This window comes from Crotalus tigris, unplaced genomic scaffold, assembly GCF_016545835.1.
Source record: "Crotalus tigris isolate CLP2741 ecotype Arizona unplaced genomic scaffold, ASM1654583v1 scf7180000018122.1127207, whole genome shotgun sequence".
NCBI classification, from domain to species: domain Eukaryota; kingdom Metazoa; phylum Chordata; class Lepidosauria; order Squamata; family Viperidae; genus Crotalus; species Crotalus tigris.
Genome location: NW_024096835.1, coordinates 871385 through 891285, shown reverse-complemented (window position 1 = coordinate 891285; position 19901 = coordinate 871385). Strand labels below are relative to the sequence as shown.

Below are 19901 nucleotides of genomic sequence, written 5' to 3'. Positions count from 1 at the left end.
AGTATTACTTCTTGTAAAAATATTCTTCATTAAAAAATTATTGTCTGGAAAATAGTCCAAAAAATTCCACTGTTTATTGTGATTTCTTCCAAATCCTGAGATGAGGTCAAAGCAATTAATGAATATATTATGATTTCTAATTATTTGTCTAACAAGAGAATTTTGAAGTCAATTCTATGCCTGAATGTCACAATTTTTACTTATAGCTACTTAAAGCCAGAGGGCAGAGACAGGGAAAGGTTCCCCAAATAACCATATGCATCCTATTTTTTGTCTCCTGCTATATTTCCTTTCTCTTAGTGGCTTCATTCCAATGTCAAAAATCTCACCAAACCAGTCGCTGTCCATTAATCACTTGGAACTTAATAGATATTTGTAACATCATCCTTTTTAATGGAAAAAATTGACTTTCTGTACAATGTGTACAATGTGAAATGCCTACCCTCAATCCCATGGCTTCCTTTCCTATAACAATTATTTCAAAATATTGTTGGTTTCAGGGTTTTTTTGATATTGAAGCCCAAGGAAAAACCAAGGATAACGTGCAATTTTTCTGATCTAGATGCTCCCTGGCTGCTACAGACCCAATAAATTGCACATAAGAAGAAGATGGATTCCGATCAAAAGAATCTTGATCACAATAAATACATCTCCAGTGTTTGTTCTTTTCACAATTAACATAACCAGACGTTTCTCATTTGTTAGGAGTGAAAGTCAAAGTAGACAACAAAAATACCTTGTGGTGATGTACTTACTAGTCTCGTATCAAGGACGTGCTCTTAAAGACCACTGAGATACTAGTGAAGTAACGCTGCAATGAGATAATTGGCTGGTGACGCCAGTGCAGCATGACTGGAATGTAAGAAATTAGAACAGTTCTAAACAATATGCATCCAACCAAACAGCTTTGTGTTATTGACTACCAACTCAACTTCCTGCTGCCACCAGGAAGGATCTGCCATTACCAAAAAAGGAACACTGCCAAGTACCTCCAGGTCTCCCTGATACTACCAGCTCCAGTGCTGCCACCATCCACTAGCCACCCAACTGCTGTTCAGTTGGCTGGCTATTACTTTGCAGCCTGCAATTATTTTTAATGTATCATTGTGGCCCATTTTCCTCTACAAAAATTATGCAGATCTGAGTTATGTTAGTCTTCTGTGACAGGAGAAGAACCTATGACATTGGTATTTTAACATAAAAAGTTTTATGATTAAAATGCCATCATAATGAACTGTAATTGCATCAGACTTTAACATAGTGCTTATTTTCTCAGAAATGATTTAAAAAAACATTTTTGAATGTATTATGGAAATATGCTAGCTTTTAATTGTGCAGGTGCTTTGGATATCATGATACCAATCTAATTGTGCACATCATAAATCTGTTTTTGTATTGTTGCTGCAACAAGAAGTACATAAAATTAATGTCTCTAATCACATTTACATTCATAACGGGTACTACATTTAACAATGTTTATAATAAGCTGGTATTTTTGTCCATGCTCTGAAAAATGGGTCAAGCATTAACTAGCTATTACATATTTATTCTTATATGCTTTTAAAGCTAGGTTTACAAAAAGAACTATTAATTTTTGGTTAGGTTCCCAAAACATTTCAGCTCTTCAAAAAGTATATCCTGAATACTCTATGATCAAATGAAACAGGGCAACAAAGTTGGAACAAAAACTCATCTGTCACATCTAATCCATCTTTTAACTAAAAGGAATGGAAGCCTTTTTAATTATTCCAACAGCAGATGGAGAGTGGCCTCTTTCAAAAGTATTGCCTGAGGCCGGATCGAGTCCAGTCTACTATGTCATGAAAGGGAAAGCCCCTTTTACAAAGAAAAGGCAAGAGAAGGCAAGATCAAAGAAGCAGAAAGAATTTTGAAAGCATGTTTCCTTAGTTCAAAATATTCTTCTAAAAAGAGGAAGATTAATATCCCTTTGCTGCACCACTCACAATATCCCTATTATATAAATAAAAGAGAGGTAATAAAAATATAGCTCACTGAAAATAAAGTGGGGAAAAAACTTTATCTCTTTTTAACTCCTTGCGCACACATTTTCTTTTTTCTTTTGGTTTTCTCTTTTGACTTTTCAGTAACAAGGAACAATAATCTCCTAGAATTCAGGACCTATATTAATTTGTTAATGGTTATTCCCCTTTCTACATATTAAATAACACAAAACTTTTCTTATTTCTAAAACTTAAGAAAAGCTATAGCACCTGACTACTTTGGTCTGATAAAACCAGAATACCGTCCATAAACAAAGCACTTAATGATGAATATATGTCACGCATGCCTGAGCATATTTGAATTCAGATACCACCCAAGCTGATCCATTTATATCTAGCATTACCTTGACTGATGATCTGGAGACCTTTATGAATTCATTGCAACAATTCTGATACACTAGTCATTTTATGGCATTTGTTTATGCAAATGAGTATGACCACCCATCTTAATCAAATAATTCTAATGGCTAACAAAACATAATAGGGTTTTCATGTGTGGGTGGAAATGATTATTTATAACCTAAGTTGTTAAAGCTATGTTATACCTTTGTAATATCTCATCTATACTATTGCTCTAGCTAGTGCTCTTCAGAAGGTTTGAAATTCAAATCAACAATTCTCACAATTTAGCCTGGATTAGACTTTTCTGTCATTGCATGTCGGAGAATGTACGCCTCTATCATTTGGAGATAGGCATAGGTGTTGCATTTATATGTCTGCAAAGTTTAACGTTCTGGCTAGGAGGCACTCAAACAGCAAAGCATGCAGGACATGGACCTCTCCACAATGCCCAGTTGGGGTATGGGAGGTATGCACATTGGCCCATTGCCGCCATCTGCAATGTACACTTACCCATCAACCCCTTCGCAGCATAGGTATGCAGCAATGCTTACATATACTTGTGGGCAACTCTAAATCAAGCTTTACTAGAGTTCTAGCCCACCTCTGGTGTTCCCCAGTTTGGAAAATTATTCTCATGAAGTTTTGTTTCATTCCAGAACCTTGTTATTCCATTCAGCTATCCATGTCTGGCTACTTGTCTATGTCATAGTAATCTCAAGGTCTGTAATTTCAATATTAAATTACTCAGTCTGTTCTCAAAGATTTTTGCTCATTTATTCTTGGTATTAATAATTCATATCTAGATTGCAGTTCATCCTGCTTAACTTAAACAAGCTTTAGTTTAATCCTTCTATTACAGTGATCTTCATTATGGATCCTGGAAGAAAAACACCCATCTATACTTGACAATGCTGAACAACTGCCTGAAAAGGCATTTCTTCCTTTATCTAGCTTCAAAATTGGTCTAACTGCTAATTTTGAGCAAAAATCCTACTCCAAAAGGAAGATATTGATTAATGGTTATTGATTTGTTATATTACAGTTAATTCAGCTGATTATGATTTAACATAATCTGGCATGAAGTAACAGTTAACCTGCGTCAGTATAATATTTTCACCTTGATACATATAATTAACATGTAAATGTTATAATTTTATTTAATATTCATCCTGGTCACATCAGACTGCACTATTTTCTCTCAAAGGATGACCCAATGGGTCAAAGTATTGTCTACAGTACTTTAATTATACATTCATCTATCTATCTACCTAGCTATCTATTATTTATCTGTCTGTCTGTCTATCTATCTATCTATCTATCTATCTATCTATCTATCTATCTATCTACCTATCCCTCCATCTACTTGTTTTATTTGTATTTGATTTGTGGCTTTATAGCTATAATAATACAAGTAGACTATTCTCATTTTGTTTACCGATTCTGTATTTTAACCTATGGGAAGTATAAGCTGCTTAGCTAGTTCTTTTTAAAATGAAGTAGTATATAAGCCCTTATTTAATATGTAAACAAATGTTTAGATGCAATTGCCTACCTTTCTTGACAATGAAGAGCTATGAAGTCTGATTCAGCTCTATGATGCAATATTCTGTCACAGCTTGCCAAATCTGAAAAGGCAAAGGGCAGCCAGCAAACCAGAAAAACAATTACAACCTAGTAATATGAAAAAGAGAATACTATATACCCAAACTCTGTCTCTCCAAAAGGAGCCTAAACTCATAATCTTCAGGTTATAATGCTTCCAAAACCTAGCAAATTGTCAGTGCAGAAAAAAAATGCAGCTAGAAGGTTTTACTATTTGAATCTTTTTGCTTAGACAATATAGATGTCTCTTGGACTTTTACCACTCATTCTTTGTGGAAATGTTTATAGAAAATAACATTAAAAAGAAAATAATTAATATGGAAAACTATGGGATTAAACATCCTTTCCCCTCCTAATCTTCCTTTTTTCCTTATTGCATCTAACTTAAAAATATATTAAAAATCCAAAATATGATGATACAGAATTCCATGTAATGTGCAAGTTGATATGAAAAGTTCATCTGACAAAATAGGTTACAAGTGCAGGAGACCAGCATTCCAAGCTACTCTAACCTAGCATTCTAATCTCAGACAGAAGCTCATATTAGTTGTGAGACATGAATGACGAAGAACCCAAAGTTATCCAATAACAAGATCCCAAAACTACTGTGTGTCCACATGCCTTGTCAAGTACACTATCCACCTTCTGTTGATCAGCTTCAGTCAGTTTGCTTGCATCCATGCATGTACTATCAGTTATTTGGATTGGTGACATCTTGCCTTCGGCTAGTCCAGTCTCTTTTACCCTTACATTTCCTTTCAATAACCTGTCTAAAGCTATCTGATTCATATGTGTATTCAAAATGTCTCAAACAGAATCACATACCATACAAAGGCAACATTTCAGTTACTAATTCAACCAGAATGTCAGGTTCATGAATCCTGTCAGGCCTATGTATTCAGTGACTCATCACTAAAGCCTCAACTTCTGCTGCTTTTCCCCTTGATCTGCTTTGACCCGTCGGCACCAGTTGCCTTCTGTTATAGGAGTCCTGGTGTACCTGTCATATTTTAAAGAAGGATTGCTTCCATTATACCAGACATCTCCTTCTTATCTATCATATCAGAGTTCTGTCAGTTCAACAAATGTTTTGTTGAAAAAGGATATGCTGAATGTTTTGGGGAAGGCAAGCCAGCCAGTAAGTTGTTTGTGTTCTGGAAATTTCTATGATTTAATTTTATCTCTACTTGCAAATGTCTTCAGAGAAATGTCTTTGTCTCCCGACCATACACTAAAAATTCATACATGTGCACGCACAGGATGAATAAACAATAAAATAATGCATACAACTACCAAAAGAGGAAATGCCAAATAGGCAGATAAGCTACCCATAGATAGCAACAGAGAGAGACACAGTTGCCAGGGGAAAATTGCAAATTGTCCAATACAAAAAGTAATAGGGCAGGTCCCTCAAACTAAGTAACCAAGAAACTCTATCATTAAACAGGGCTCTATGGTTGAACCCATGGGGAAAGAGGTTAGAAATATGCCTGGCTTAGAATAAATCAGTCATGCCATCCCAGCAAATGCAGTATAGTTAAACAACATACTTCAAAATGAAGCCTTGTTTCCAAATACTACACTATGGAGCAGATGGTAAGATCTATCAGCATCATCAGTGATGCCCATGTAACCTACCCTCCACCTCCTAGTAGAGGTTGTTGTTTTATCAGCCAAGCATTACAGCATTAAGCAGACTGAGGCAAAGTGAGTTTCTGTCTAGGTTCCCTTGCTACCAGCTATGTCCCTTTGGAATTCTGCATCAGCTACTGACTTGTACAAGATGATGCAATCAGCTTACAGCTTCTGTCTATAACATCAAAAGATCTCCAACGCTCAGCAATTCCCTTGGCTTTCTGATATCTTCCTAGTGTATGTGCCAACAGATGTGGAGGCAAAAAGAAAAAAGTACACTCTAAGTTAATTTTGCTTTTCAAAACTGACATTAATAAAGGCCTAGATTGTGTGTGTGTGTGTGTGTGTGTGTGTGTGAAAAAGTAAATATATAATATCTAGGGCTTTATTAACATCAGTTGTTAATCTATAGAACTGATATTATTTGGTACAAGAATCATCTTGTTGCATAACAGGAAAAAGACCAGCTGGTTTTTTCCAAAGTATGAAAATACCCTACTGAATCAATCATAGACACATCAAACCAGCATGCCATCTCTCACAGTGAGCCAAAACATACATCTAGGAAGCTTGCAGACAGACAGTTCTCCTCTTCTATTATTGCTCTTGTACTCCTAGCATGTTTTGATAGGCTGTTCCCATGCCTGGAAGCTGTTCCCAAGCAGCTATACATAAAATCGTCCTTTAGGAATTTGTCTAGACCTCTTCTGAAGCCATTTAACCTAGCAGCCAATGCATCTTGTGGCAGCACATTGTACATGTTAACCTCTATCATATGTTCCTGTGTCTTTTCTCTAAAAAACAGCTCCAACCACTGTATCTTATCCTCATATGGAACATAAGTTCAAGTCTCTTGATCATCTTGGTTGCTCTTTTCTGTACTTTCTGCAGCTCCACAATTTCTCTCTCAGATGTGGCTGCACAATAAATTTGGATGGGGCATGTAAGATCAGCTGAACTACTATGCCTCATCACTTTTCTGATGACCTAGCAGAAAATTTGCTTTCTTAACCACTATTGCATATTGCATAGATAACTTCACTTAACCATCTACAACTACAAGATCTTTTTCTAGTTGACCATTGACAGTTCAGTCCCCATCCTTTTATAAGTGAAACATGGATTCCTAGCTGCAAACAGGCACAACACTGTGCTTGTTGACACTGAATTGCATTTGCCATTTAGTAATCTCGTAACCACTGAATTGCACTTGCCATTAAGTAACCCTTTGGAGCTCTTCATGGTCTATTTATGCATTTTATTCTATTAAATCATTTCACAGAACAGAATTAACAGAACAGCAGAGTTGGAAGGGACCTTGGATGTACTGGGTCCAGAATAGATTCTTGCGAGAACCAACTTATCTTCTTCAATTGTGAAAATTGTCCATCTATCCTACGCTTTGTTTTTTTATTATTCAACTAGTCATCAGTCCATCAGATAACCTCCCCTGCTATCACATTACTCAAGTTATTTAAGAGTCTTTGATAAGGTGATAAGGTACATCACCTTCATCCATATGCTTAACACTTTTAAAGAACTCAAGCAAGTTAATGAGACAGCATCCTCAACGTGCCCAAGTTGCAATCATTGCTCCTGCCTGGGCAATATTTTCATTTCTATTTTTTGCCTATTTGCTTGGAAATGTTTAAGCTAATATAGTTCTAGTTTCTAGAATCCCCTTGGATTTCTTTTTATACATTATATTTTATACATTAGAGTTACACCGGCTACCTTCCAATCCTAAGACACAATGCAAGATTTTAAGAACATATTTTTCCCAATACTGTACATCATCAATGCTATTTTTTTAGTTCCTTAAGGACTTGTTGAAGGATACTATCTGGATTTTGGAATATTTTTATTTTGAATTTTTCAATATGTTCTAGAAAATGTTATCTTGTTATACCTGGTTGCCTCAACTGCCTGGATGGACTATAGTAGACTTAACATATATTATTCCTATTTCTTCAAATTACAGAGTAAGCAGATTAATGAAATTCTAGCTATAGGAGATTAAGCTATAATTAAATATTAAGCTACATTTAAATTGGAAAGTACATTCAAAAGATCAGTTCCCTTAACATTTTTTCAATCAAGCTTCAGTGAAGTATGTATCTGGTTTCCTATGCAGCTAGACAGAGCTTCACATTTATACCATATAATGTTTTGTGTGAATAAGTTGTGTTACGAAAAAGCATTACGAAAAAGCACTAGTGACATGACTTGATTTCTCACTCCCACATTTCAGAAGTAGATTATAGCAAGAAAGGAGTGACATTCATTTGATTGTCTTAATTACAATCTATATAGGATAAATTGTTTGCAAAACAGTACTGTATGTGCAATGAGAAATTTCATGTTTATATTTTTAAATGAGTTTATTTGGAAAATGATTACATACATCACAACAAAGTGACAATTTATTTACTTAAATAATTTAAGTCATCCTTGATTTTAAAAGAGAATTGGGGTAAGAAGTAGGTGTGAGTATCTTACCATCAAGCCAAAATATATTTTAATAATATGTTTATTCCCATGCAATTACCACCCACCTTAAACTTAGGGCTAGTTTATCAGAACTTATTAAATTACAGTTTACAAAATGCTGGCTCCTTTCCATGTCCTCTTCTCACCTCATTAGCAACAAAGACTTTTATAAAAGCAAATGACGTGTTGTGATGTGCATATACTGATGTAGCTAATCCTTGAGAGAGTACGGAGCTTCTGTTTTCAGATGAATCATAATTAATGGAAGAGGCTGAAACTGTTTTAATCACTCAGTTGAGGATGAAATAATCCAGATACATACAGCAGAATATGGGACCAAAGAGGCCATAGAGCCATAGAAGGAAATGTAAACGCCAAATAGATTAGGAACAGGACACACCAAGATAGATGAACTAAAAGTGCTTAATTTTAAATGAAAACATAGGTAGGGAATTGTAAATAGCTGGTGGAATGCAGAGGGCCAGCTATGTCTTGCTACCAACTATTTAGATTATACCAGATAGAAAAAGGATTATTGGGCACAAGGTGGCTCTACAAGTATACATCAAACATAATATACAGTAACAACAAAAGCTAGAAGCTTCCAAGAAGGAAGTTATATCCACAGAATCCCTGCTGGATATGGTACTTAGCTCCCAAAAGAACCTTAATACTAGAAGCATATTACACTCACCCCACCCCCTAACAAAAATATTTAGGTCAATCATGATAGAGAATAAAATCAAGAAAGCGTCCAAAGCAATCTGTATGATAGCAAAACAGTTTTTTTCAAATTGTGGGTCCAAGCTTCTGGGGAATTGTGCGCAAATCTGAAAAATATCACACATTTTGGGGCTTGACCGTACAAGCTGTGAAAACTTGGTTCTGTTCTGCCCAAACAAACTATGTTCTTAAGTACATATCATACATATTTAGAATACAAAAAAATTAACATTATCCATTACATTTACATTTCTATCTTAAACAAAATAAAGCAATGAAGAACAATGTTTAGTTTAATTGTTAAATGACTAATTAATAAAAGAGCGAAGATCTTTTATTAATTAATGAGAATTTCATAATACTAGGAAAATCGTAAGTATCATCAACAAAATTAAAAAGCTAACAACAGGTTATATGGCTTATCTGTTGAAGTAATTACTAATTTTTTTACAAAAACAGTAATCTTTACAATGCTATTTAGAATACATACATTCATACCACACGCTCTGGGAATGTTCCATTATTAATATATCTGCTGCTATTTAATTAGTTTCTGTAATAATTATTCAGTTAATCGAATTGTGATACCTAATGATTTTGGGTGGGGAGATGGGTTACTGTTGTTGTGAACCGCCCAAGGTTATGGCACATAAAATGGCTAATGTATAAATCAATCAATCAATCAACCTCAGAAAAAATTATTTATATTTTTGCCATAAACCATGGCAGATAATGTAAATAATGATTCTAGTTAATCAAAGAAATGTCATATGCTTAATATTCCATATCTTAACTCATAAAACTTTATGTATTACTTCAGTGATAGAATAAGATAGGAAAGTAGTTAATAAACCAATTTGTCCGTCAAATATAATTTTGAAGAAATGTTTTGGAATATGCAGGAACATGAATGCAGGGTCTCTTTAAAATTGCATCATTAAAGCAGCTGCATTTTTGTTGTTGTTAATGCAGAAACTTAAAAAGATACTATATGGCTCTTTTAAAAAGGTATTGTGCTCCCACATCTTCAAAGAAATTCTGAGTAATTTTCAAAGCCTACACGGTTCTAAAATGCATCAATTTTACAGACAGGCCTAAATCTTAACATTTTATTCTAGATCACATTTTAAACAGTTTGATCACCACTAAGATAACTTATTAGCTTGCTCTTTATTACTCGATCCGATGGTATGAACTCTGAGTTTATACTTGATCATTAATATAGTAATGACTAGTTCATATTTAATAAATGTTCTGAGACTAAATAGAAGTGGTCAGCAAGTATAAAACTGCTTAATTGTCAGAGGCTGAAGTCAGTAAGGCAGCAAGTGCAATTCAGGTTGGAAATTATTACCTATAAATGCCTACAATGATATGGGCACAGTATATTTGAAGGATCACCTTACTTCTATTGCTTCTACCATTAGGTTAAGCAGAAGGGACAATTTTATGGGTCTCCATCAATCAGAGATTGTCACCTAATGGGATCCAGGAAGTAAGTGTGCCTGTTGTGTAGCTGCCCTACCCCCCTGGAACATATAGCTTGAGGTTTTGATAGTCCTGACTTTACTTACTTATCAGAAAGCTTGAAGACCTGCTGTTTTCCAGGTCTGGAGAAAAGGAGAGTAACTCAGCCCACACTACTGGTCAATGGTGTTTTCAGGAGCCACAAGGTGCTAGTTGGGGCTGGGGAATGAAACTATCAGTCCTATGCAACTTAAGAATGGGAGGGGGAGGGAAAGCAGGAGTTAAACTTGCATTATGCTATCTATATATGCCTGAACTCTTTAGTTTGGCAGAAGTTGATCTTTGTCTAATTTAGGTTCTGCATCTGTAATAAAGGAATGTAATATGTTCAAGTTGAAACCTGTGACTGCCCTGAGTTCCTTATAGAATTACTGCAGACATCTGAAGGCAACCTTTACATTTATTTTTTCACTTAGCAATTAGACATGATAAAGTATTAAAATATACTAGATAAAAAAGGCAGTAGTATTATGACAGTCCTTATGTAAACAGACCAAAAGTTGTGTGGAAATTCTACACTTCCAGCCCTGTAACAGTTGGCCTACAGATTTAGGATCTCTAAGAGAAGGAGGCTCAGCCAGTTGATCAACATCAGAGCATCTTCATGGTTCCATTTGCTGCCTTACCTTTCTTTTTGGAGATAGAGTTCTCCAGTAAAAGTACAACACTCTGCCTAACATGCAAAGACAAAGCCTAGATGCTCTGCATCAGACCTGCAATTCATGTTTGAAATCCAAAATCTGTTTCAAAAAGATAATACGTCATTGGTCAAACTGACTATTTGGAATTCTTTTTCTTGCTCTATTATTCTCTTTTTATACTTTTTCAATAAGCTCCTTTTTATCTTTTGAGCACTGACTATATTTTTTCAAAAATAGACTTTATATTAAAACCCAACTCACATGTAAAGAAAAAAGTTCACCCTTTCTATTCCACCACAACACCTGGCAAGTAAAGACTCAGAGGGATCATCTTGGGGAAGTAGAAGTGTGATTGATTTTTTTTCACAATGGTGGACTGTCCCCTCTCTACTCCGTCTATCATACGGGGGCTGGATCCGCGCCCCTCTCACCAATCCTCACTGCCAGACACAAGCTGCGACTGCTTTGCTTAGCTATTGACAGTTATCAATATTGTGATAAGATGCAATTGACAGACTGGTACGAAAGGGGAGGTGGTATTGACCTACTTTAATGAGCAACATCTTTCTAATGGGGGAACAAAAGAGGGGAGAGAGTGGGACATTTTGGTTTCGTCTGCCTTGATAGAGAGATGTTGACATATGATTGAAGATGATGGTAGACTCTCTCCACAGGATGAGAATTTAAGGATTTTTTATTAATCAAATAGCAATACCTTCTCTATAAAGGAAATAAAGTAAAACAAGAAATGCTGAAATTCAAGCCACCTGTGAGGTTGAGCATAAACAAACTTGGAGATGTTTAGTATTTCTTAAAATCTCAGATTATTTTGAAGGGATCCCAATTGGGATGGTAGCCAGACACTCGTGGTGCACGACATCCTCAAATTCTCATCCTAGGGAGAGTCTCCCATAGTTTTCTCCTCTCTGCAAGTTGTCACCACATCCCATCAGCTGGGAAGTGCCTCTTCCCCTTACCACTTTGTCCTCATTGTCCCACAGTAGTGAGTTGTCCCCGCATCAGTTTGCCTGGGCAACTTATTTCACATCCAGTCAGCTGGGGCAAGCTGCTGCCGGCAACCTGGCTAGGAGAATCTGACGGTGAGTTGTCCTATTCTGGATCATGGCAAGGTCCCAGTGGTCATGAGATAAAACTTCAGGCATTCCACTGCTGTGACTATGCAAACCTCCATCCCCAGCTTACCTTTGTCATCCTTGCCTGCCTCCCCTGCACCAGGCTCACCATCCTAACCACACATAGGAGTTGCCATGGAAACATCCCATAGACCACCGGGTGAGAGTTACAGATGGAAGCTGGATGCCACAGGCAAGCATTAAGGAGCATGGATAAATGGATGTCTGGTTCTGCCATATTTCTTTTCCTTTTCACCCATCCTAATTGCACGCTGGTGACATTAAGCCAGGGAACAAGGACTGCGCTAGAAAGCATGGCTCTTGTAAGATTGCTCCTACATGGTCCTTATTTAAGTACTGCTTGGAATTTGCTTAACAACAGCAACAGGGACGTCTGGAACTGCTGTCATTAAACAAAGCTGTTATGTGATGTTTTGCTTGACAACCACTTTGCTTAGCAATTAGGATTGTTAAGTGAGGACTACATGTAATTAACTTTGGATAGATCCTCATACCTGACTCTTGATCACTTATGAATCTTGGGAAATATGATTTCTTTCAATTTTCAAATATGACTATTCATTGATTACTACACTCTAATTTCTAGTTTAAAACAAGTTATACTTCCAGATTGTTATAAAGATTTGAAGGGGGAAAGAATAAACATATACAATCTTGTTTTCAGTTTCAGCATTTCAGCTGAAGTACTAAAAGGCCATATTCTTTTGATATATAAGTGACAGAAGGTAATATTAACAAAGTAGATTGTCCTCAGACAGGATTACAAATAGATTAGATACATTGACTTTATTATACATTCTGAATCCAGATTAACATTGGTCTGCTCTATTGGAACTAGACTGGCATGTATAATTCATGAACATACAGCGCTACAGCTTCATGTCTACATCCTTTCTATCCATACTGGGTATCAACATTAAATTAAAATCAAATAATAAAAGCAGCAACAATATATTTTTCATTATCTCAAGTCCAGTAATCACAGCTGTAGTTAATCCCTTCTTATCTTCTGAATATAAGCTTCCTAGAATTTGGCAATTAAGTTTTATTAGCTTTAATTAGATATAAAGAATAGTCAGCAAAATTGATTTTCTCATAGCCTCTCCAAATTCAGGTTTAGACTTTAAAGCTATCAAAATCCATGCAGACCTCCATGCTTTCAACAGTACTGATGAAATGTATATGATCCAGAATAATTCCATACACAAAACTTATCAACCCAAACTAATAACATTTCTAATTACATAATATTACTACACCAGGTCATAATAAAACATTAAGAGTATCAGTTGTTCAATGTCTGCTACAACAGGCATTTATGATATATTGTCAAGATTTGTGGTGCAAAAATACACATTTAGAATGACATTCCTTATCTTATGTCACAGAGAATCATATTACATATTCACTGAAGAGAAATGTATTTAAGTGTTTTAACGTTTGTTAATAAAACCATTCTGGCTAGTAGAACAAAGGTTCAAATTTGCTACCATGTTTCCTATACCCACAATTGATGTATAAACATAGTCTAAATACTGCATGTTCATTTTCAAAACAGATACAACAGACTTTAATTGTATTCAATTCAATTTTAGCATGTTTAATTAAATAGAGAATTAATTTATACAGGTTTCTAACTCAGTCTCCACTGACACATAAATAGGAACAACACAAAAGAACACAATAACAATCTAATGAGGTAAAAGGAATATGTGACTAAGCATTAACTAGGAAGATAGTTTGGAAGACTATACAGATAGTCCTCATTTAGACCTTTAATTTAGCAATTGAAGTTATGACAATGTTGTAAAAATATATACAAATAAGAAAAATAAAGGCAGCTCTAATTTTTAAAAAGGCAAACTCATAGTGATGGACTCAGATAACCTTCAGACCAAGTGAATACCTAATTCTTCAAGTTGTGTTTCAAAAGGACAGACTTTTCTCTCTTTCTTATCCTGAAGAGATTCAGGGTAAGAATGCTACTGATTTGTCCCAGAGCTCTCTCACTCCCTTCCCCGCCATTAAAGTGCCCCTTCCACACATAAAGGGAGAAAATGCATACTGCTGCCCCTTCTTTCATGTAGCTAGGTAGTCCTTTGATAATCCTTGCACCTATAAAAAAAATGGAAGTTGGATTAAGATCCTTGATCCCTCAGACTTTTCCCATTGCCACCTTACGTGGACACATGGATCTGCAGCTGGCTAACAAACCGTACTCAATGAGTAGTCCTCAATGGACTACCTCTACATGGAGAGAAGAAAGCAGTGGGGTACCACAAGGTTCCATCTTAGGCCCAGTACTCTTCAATATCTTCATCAGTGACTTAGATGAGAGAATTGAAGGGGAACTCATCAAATTTTCAGATGACACCAAAATGGTAGGAGTAGCCAACACCCCAGAAGACAAACTCAGGATCCAAAAAGATCTTGACAAACTTGAACAATGGGCCTTATCCAACAAAATGAGTTTCAATGTGAAGAAAAGCAAAGCCTTACACTTAGGGAGGAAAAACCAAAGGCACAAATACAGATTGGGTGAGACCCGGCTTAAAAACAGTAACTGTGAGAGTTACTGGAGTCCCTGGAATCTTAGTGATCGATCACTTTTGTATGAGCCAGCAGTGTGCAGCAGCAACCAAAAAAGCTAAAACAATCCTGGGTTGTATAAGCAGAGGCATAGAATCAAGATCACGCAAAGTATTGTTATCGCTTTATAAAACCATAGTAAGACCATACCTGGAATACTGCAGCCAATTTTGGTCACCATATCATAAAAAAGATGTTGAGAGTTTGGAAAAAATTCAGAGAAGAGCAACTAAGATGATCAGAGGCCGGGAGACCAAAACATAAGAAGAATGGCTATGGGACTTGGGTTTGGCTAGTCCAGCGGTTCTCAACCTATGGGTCGCGACCCCATTTGGGGTCGATCAACCTCTTTTGTGGGGTCGCCAAACGCGGCGATCCGCCATTTTGTCGCCTCCGGGGGCGCGCCGCGCCTCCGGGGGGCGGCGGCGCGCCTCCGGGGGGCGGCGCCACGCATGCGCGTCGCACGTGGGGCGGTGCCGCGCATGCGTGCCGTGCATGAGGGTGGCGCGGCGCCTCCGGCGGGCGCCACCGCGCATGTGCGCCATGCGTAGAGGGCGGTGCCGCGCATGCGCGCCACGTGCGGGGCCCCACCCCCATGCGCGCCGCGTGCGGGGGTGGCGCCGCGCATGCGTGCCACGCGCGGGGGCCCCGCCCCCATGTGTGCCGCGCCGCGCATGCCCATAACGTTTGTGTGGCGGGGGTCGCCGTCACACAAACGTTGAGAACCGCTGGACTAGTCTAAAGAAAAGAAGAAATGGGGGAGACATGATAGCAGTGTTCCAGTATCTGAGGGGCTGCCACAAGGCAGAGGGGGTCACGTTATTCACCAAAGCACCAGAAGGAAGGACGAGAAACAATGGTTGGAAACTGATCAAAGAGAGAAGCAACCTGGAATTAAGGAGAAACTTCCTGACAGTGAGGACAATCAACCAGTGAAACAGCTTACCCCCAGAAATCGTGGGTGCTCCATCACTGGAGATTTTTAAGAAGAGACTAGACACTCACCTGTCTGTATTGGTATAGGTTCTCCTGCTTGAGCAGGGGGTTGGACTAGAAGACCTTCAAGGTTCTATTCTGTTCTATTCTATTCTATTCTATTCTATTCTATTCTATTCTATTCTATCCTATCCTATCTTATTTTAGTTTTATTTAAAACTGGTAACATCAATAGTAACCTATCTATTAAATGCATTCAATATTATCTGTCTCATTTTGGTCACTGTTTTAGCCTTAAGTGTATGCTTATGTGAGGATTCTTGCCTGCTAAATGGTAAGAATTCCTAATCATTACAGTACAGATTATGAAAAAATATTGCTGTCTTTATAGACGTAAACTGAATGTGTTGTTGAACTGTGGTAAATAGAATGCAAAAAAAAAAATGAAGAGGGATGTACACTCATTAAATTATGCATTTAATTTGTAACACAGCAGGATGGTATTCATCTGGATTCAGAGTTTATAATCAAGTCAATATAGCTAATCTACTTTTAATACATGCCAAATAAACAAGCATAATATTAAGGCACCATGAACCCTTTCATCAAACCAAGCAACCTCCACATGTACTGAGCTACCATTTCCGCAACTCCTCATCAAGAGAGCTATAAGGGTAGTAGGTTGAGCCCTCAAGATCTTAAATTATTTAAATTTGCATTTAAGGGAACAAAGAAAACTTTAAAATTTGATATTTATGGTCTTTATGTTCATTATATCATGTATATATTGCTTTAATGTACTTTTATACTTTAAATAATGACTTTTGAGAGCCTCACAGAGAATAATCAAGAAAAAAACAGTAACTAAAATAAAAAGAATTTAAAATACTAAATATTTACCTGTGTGATATTTCCATTACTAAATATTTACCTGTGTGATATTTCCAGACAATGTGGCATGGTTCAGTATATTTATTTGGAACAGTATAAAACTGGAAAACTATTCTCTAAGAACAGCAGCTAACAACTTCAGGGGCAGAGCACCCCCGTTAAAGTTGTAGTCCACATAGGAGCAGAAATACTCCTTTTTAGTATATAAAATAATGAAACAATCCATGTCTGTGTTCTGCACTGACACTGTAGGGAAAGGCAACTATGAGACATAGTATAGGCTTTGCATAAGAATTCATCTTTAATGAACTGTTGCTTTTTAGAAAACTAATACTGACACATTTAAATACAGAGGGAGTGAGCAATATTTATTCTGTGGACAGAATAATCACAGAAGAAATTAGTGAGTAAATGAAATACCCCACAGAGTTTCGAATAGTTAGTGGGCTAACTTACATCAACTCAGATTCTAGGAGGCTACAGTTTTAAAACCAGAAATGCAATATGGCTACTACAAATATTGACCACCAATCAAACCACCACTACCCCAAAAAACCCCAAATTCAAAGCAATTGCAGAGGAAACATATGAGAATCTTTGCTCACAAAACTGGATTTATATCCTTCATACATTTCCTTTCCTTTCAAAATGCAAATACCACAATCTCTTACCAAATTATATTTAGTAGTCGACTAGAAAAACTTTTTGTTAAATTATATCTGCAAGAACAAATGTTATATATGCATGTCAATCACATGAAGGAATGTCCATGACAAGATTTTTTTTGAAAATGAACATTTCCCGAACAGAAATCCAGAACAAGAATATTTTAAATGCTGTGTCCAAAGCAGTACTAACAATACAATCTCTCTCTTTTTTTAAAAAATGAGTAACTGAAGAAAAATTGAGATGTGTTGAGAAATCAGTCTTCAAATTAAGACAAGAGTGTGCAACTTCTGTTGACATAATGACACTCCAGATTCAAGCTTAAAGGTCGGACTTCCAAAATAAGTGAGGCCTGTGGAGAACAGTTTAAGAGATGATATGGTTGTGAGCCTGTCCTCACTGTTGCAAAGCATAATGAATCCTTTTTGCACCTGTACCTATCTGAATTCTAATAAATGCCCCCCTAAAACCTGGACATTTTGCCCCTACCCAATCAGAGGACTGCAAAAAGGACTCTGGGCTGACGGCTGACATTTTGCATCCCTAAACTGAGATAATACCTTAGTATAAATAATGCCTTTAATGAAAACATAAATATTCTAAACATTTTTAACATTCTCCTTTATATTAGTCTGTTTAAGCATTTCCACTCATAGTTTATCAAAATTTTCCAATACTTACAAAATCTTTTGTCTTTTCTGCTGATCATCAATGTTTTATTTATCCTTCTCTCAATTTTATAAGCACACAAAGCAGAAAATAATTCCCACAATGAAGAAAGCGTTCAACACAAGTATTGCTCTGATTACTTAACAGATTTAATTAAAAACTAATTATGAGACAGTAGTGTATTACTTAATCAACCCAACAAAATTCATTTCAAGGTTGTATATGGAGAATACAACACAAACTAAATATAGGTTATTCATATAAATACTTCTCAATGTTTATTTGCTACTTGTAGGTCATCTCAAAAAATATTGTAGACTCCAACTAGTAAATTGTATCTATGTACTATTTGTTTAATCAATTTGCAATATTATGCAGCAGATCTCAGTGATAAACTCTTTCTCAATTAAAATGAGTTCTAATTTATCAGAAATATCAATTATAAGCACCTCCTTTTACAATCTAGTTCTATGTGCATATTTAATTTTTATTTCCTTATCTCTTATTTTCAGTAGGTTATATTTTAGCTTATGTCTACTCTACAGTATAAGATACAATAACTCTTACATCTTTCAAGGATAGATAGAATAATATTGTAGAGCTTATATAAGATATCTAAAAAAATTAGAAATCTGATAAATACACAAAATAGGAATTGTGGATGGCAGCTGTACCTTCTACAAATTAAGAATTTTATTATTAAAGATTTTCACACAAAATCTTCTGGAGCACCTTACAAATTACTTGTATTGGTTAACTGTACTTTCAACTATCAATTTAGTTAGACTAGTATTTGGATTTAAATCAAAGTAGTGCCCCAAAAACCACACAGACTCAGTTTCACCTGACTAAATTATAGTTTGTCATCTCAAAACTCCTATTTTCCAGAATATAGGGATTTCATGATTCAGTCTGCCTGCCTGTATACACCATGCCACAGTTTAATACATCATGAAAAAACTTCATGCTCACACCACTTCTTCTTCCTTTACAATTTAGCAGAAAATAATAGACTAGCAATAAAATAAAAGCCTTAGTTTATTTGATTAAATTGCTAAGGCAAACTTACTAGATCAGTGGTTCTCAACCTGTGGGTCAGGACCCCATTTGGGGTCAAATGACCATTTCAAGGGGGTCGCCAAACAACGCAGTCCGCCATTTTTTCCCCTTTTTCCTTAGCTGTGCTACTCCCTCTTATTCTACTGGCTTTTGAAAGCCAATAGAATAGACTCTCTTGAATAGAGTCTAATTCTATTGGCTTTCAAAAGCCAATAGGAATTGTCCAGGCTGTCTCTGCCTGCTGAGCCCGCCAAAAGTCCCATTCTGCAAACGGTGCTGCACCAGTTGAGTAGTCCTCGACTTATGACCGGTTGAGTAGTCCTTGACTTACGACCAGTTGGGGGTCGCGGCATTAAAAAGGTTGAGAACCACTGTACTAGAGTCTCTGGTAAATCAGAAGTGAGAGGCAGAAATTACTGATTGAAAAGAAAGAACAGGGGGGGGGAATACTGGGTTTACTTAGGTACAAGAAAATACATTTATCAAAATTCTTAAGAAGTTTATTAAATCTAATATGTTTCTCAGATTAGATAATGGCTTCCAACAGCAAACTGGTAGGAAAAAAATTGCTCTTGTCTGGAAACAAACTGCTTCTTACAGAGTTTTGATCAATACTTGAGTAGAACTTATGTACTTATGTGTTTGTGTATTTTATTTATACACAATAAACTGATTTTTAAATTGTTTGATTACTATTATATGGTGATGAAGTTATTCATTCAATCCAACTCTTGGTGATTAGCAATTAAGTTACAATAAAAACAATTTCATTCTCATGTCCATTAAGCCAGAAACCTTGCTTAGCATCAATGTGCTCACTTACGGCTGTTGTTCCTCATCTCAAGTGGTATGGTTAGTGAACCAGCCATCTATAACAGATTTTGAATTATATTCTGAATTCCTTTGAATGCAGGCTATTTCTGGCCATTCCAAATTGGAAAATATTGTGATAAAGA

General features: G+C 36.3%; 1 protein-coding gene across 4 annotated transcripts in view; it reads right to left on the bottom strand.

Annotated features, from left to right (window-relative positions):
- ARHGEF3 (Rho guanine nucleotide exchange factor 3) overlaps positions 1–19901 on the bottom strand; it is a 124726-nt gene that overhangs the window by 61186 nt on the left and 43639 nt on the right. The gene's annotated exons all lie outside the window — the stretch shown is intronic.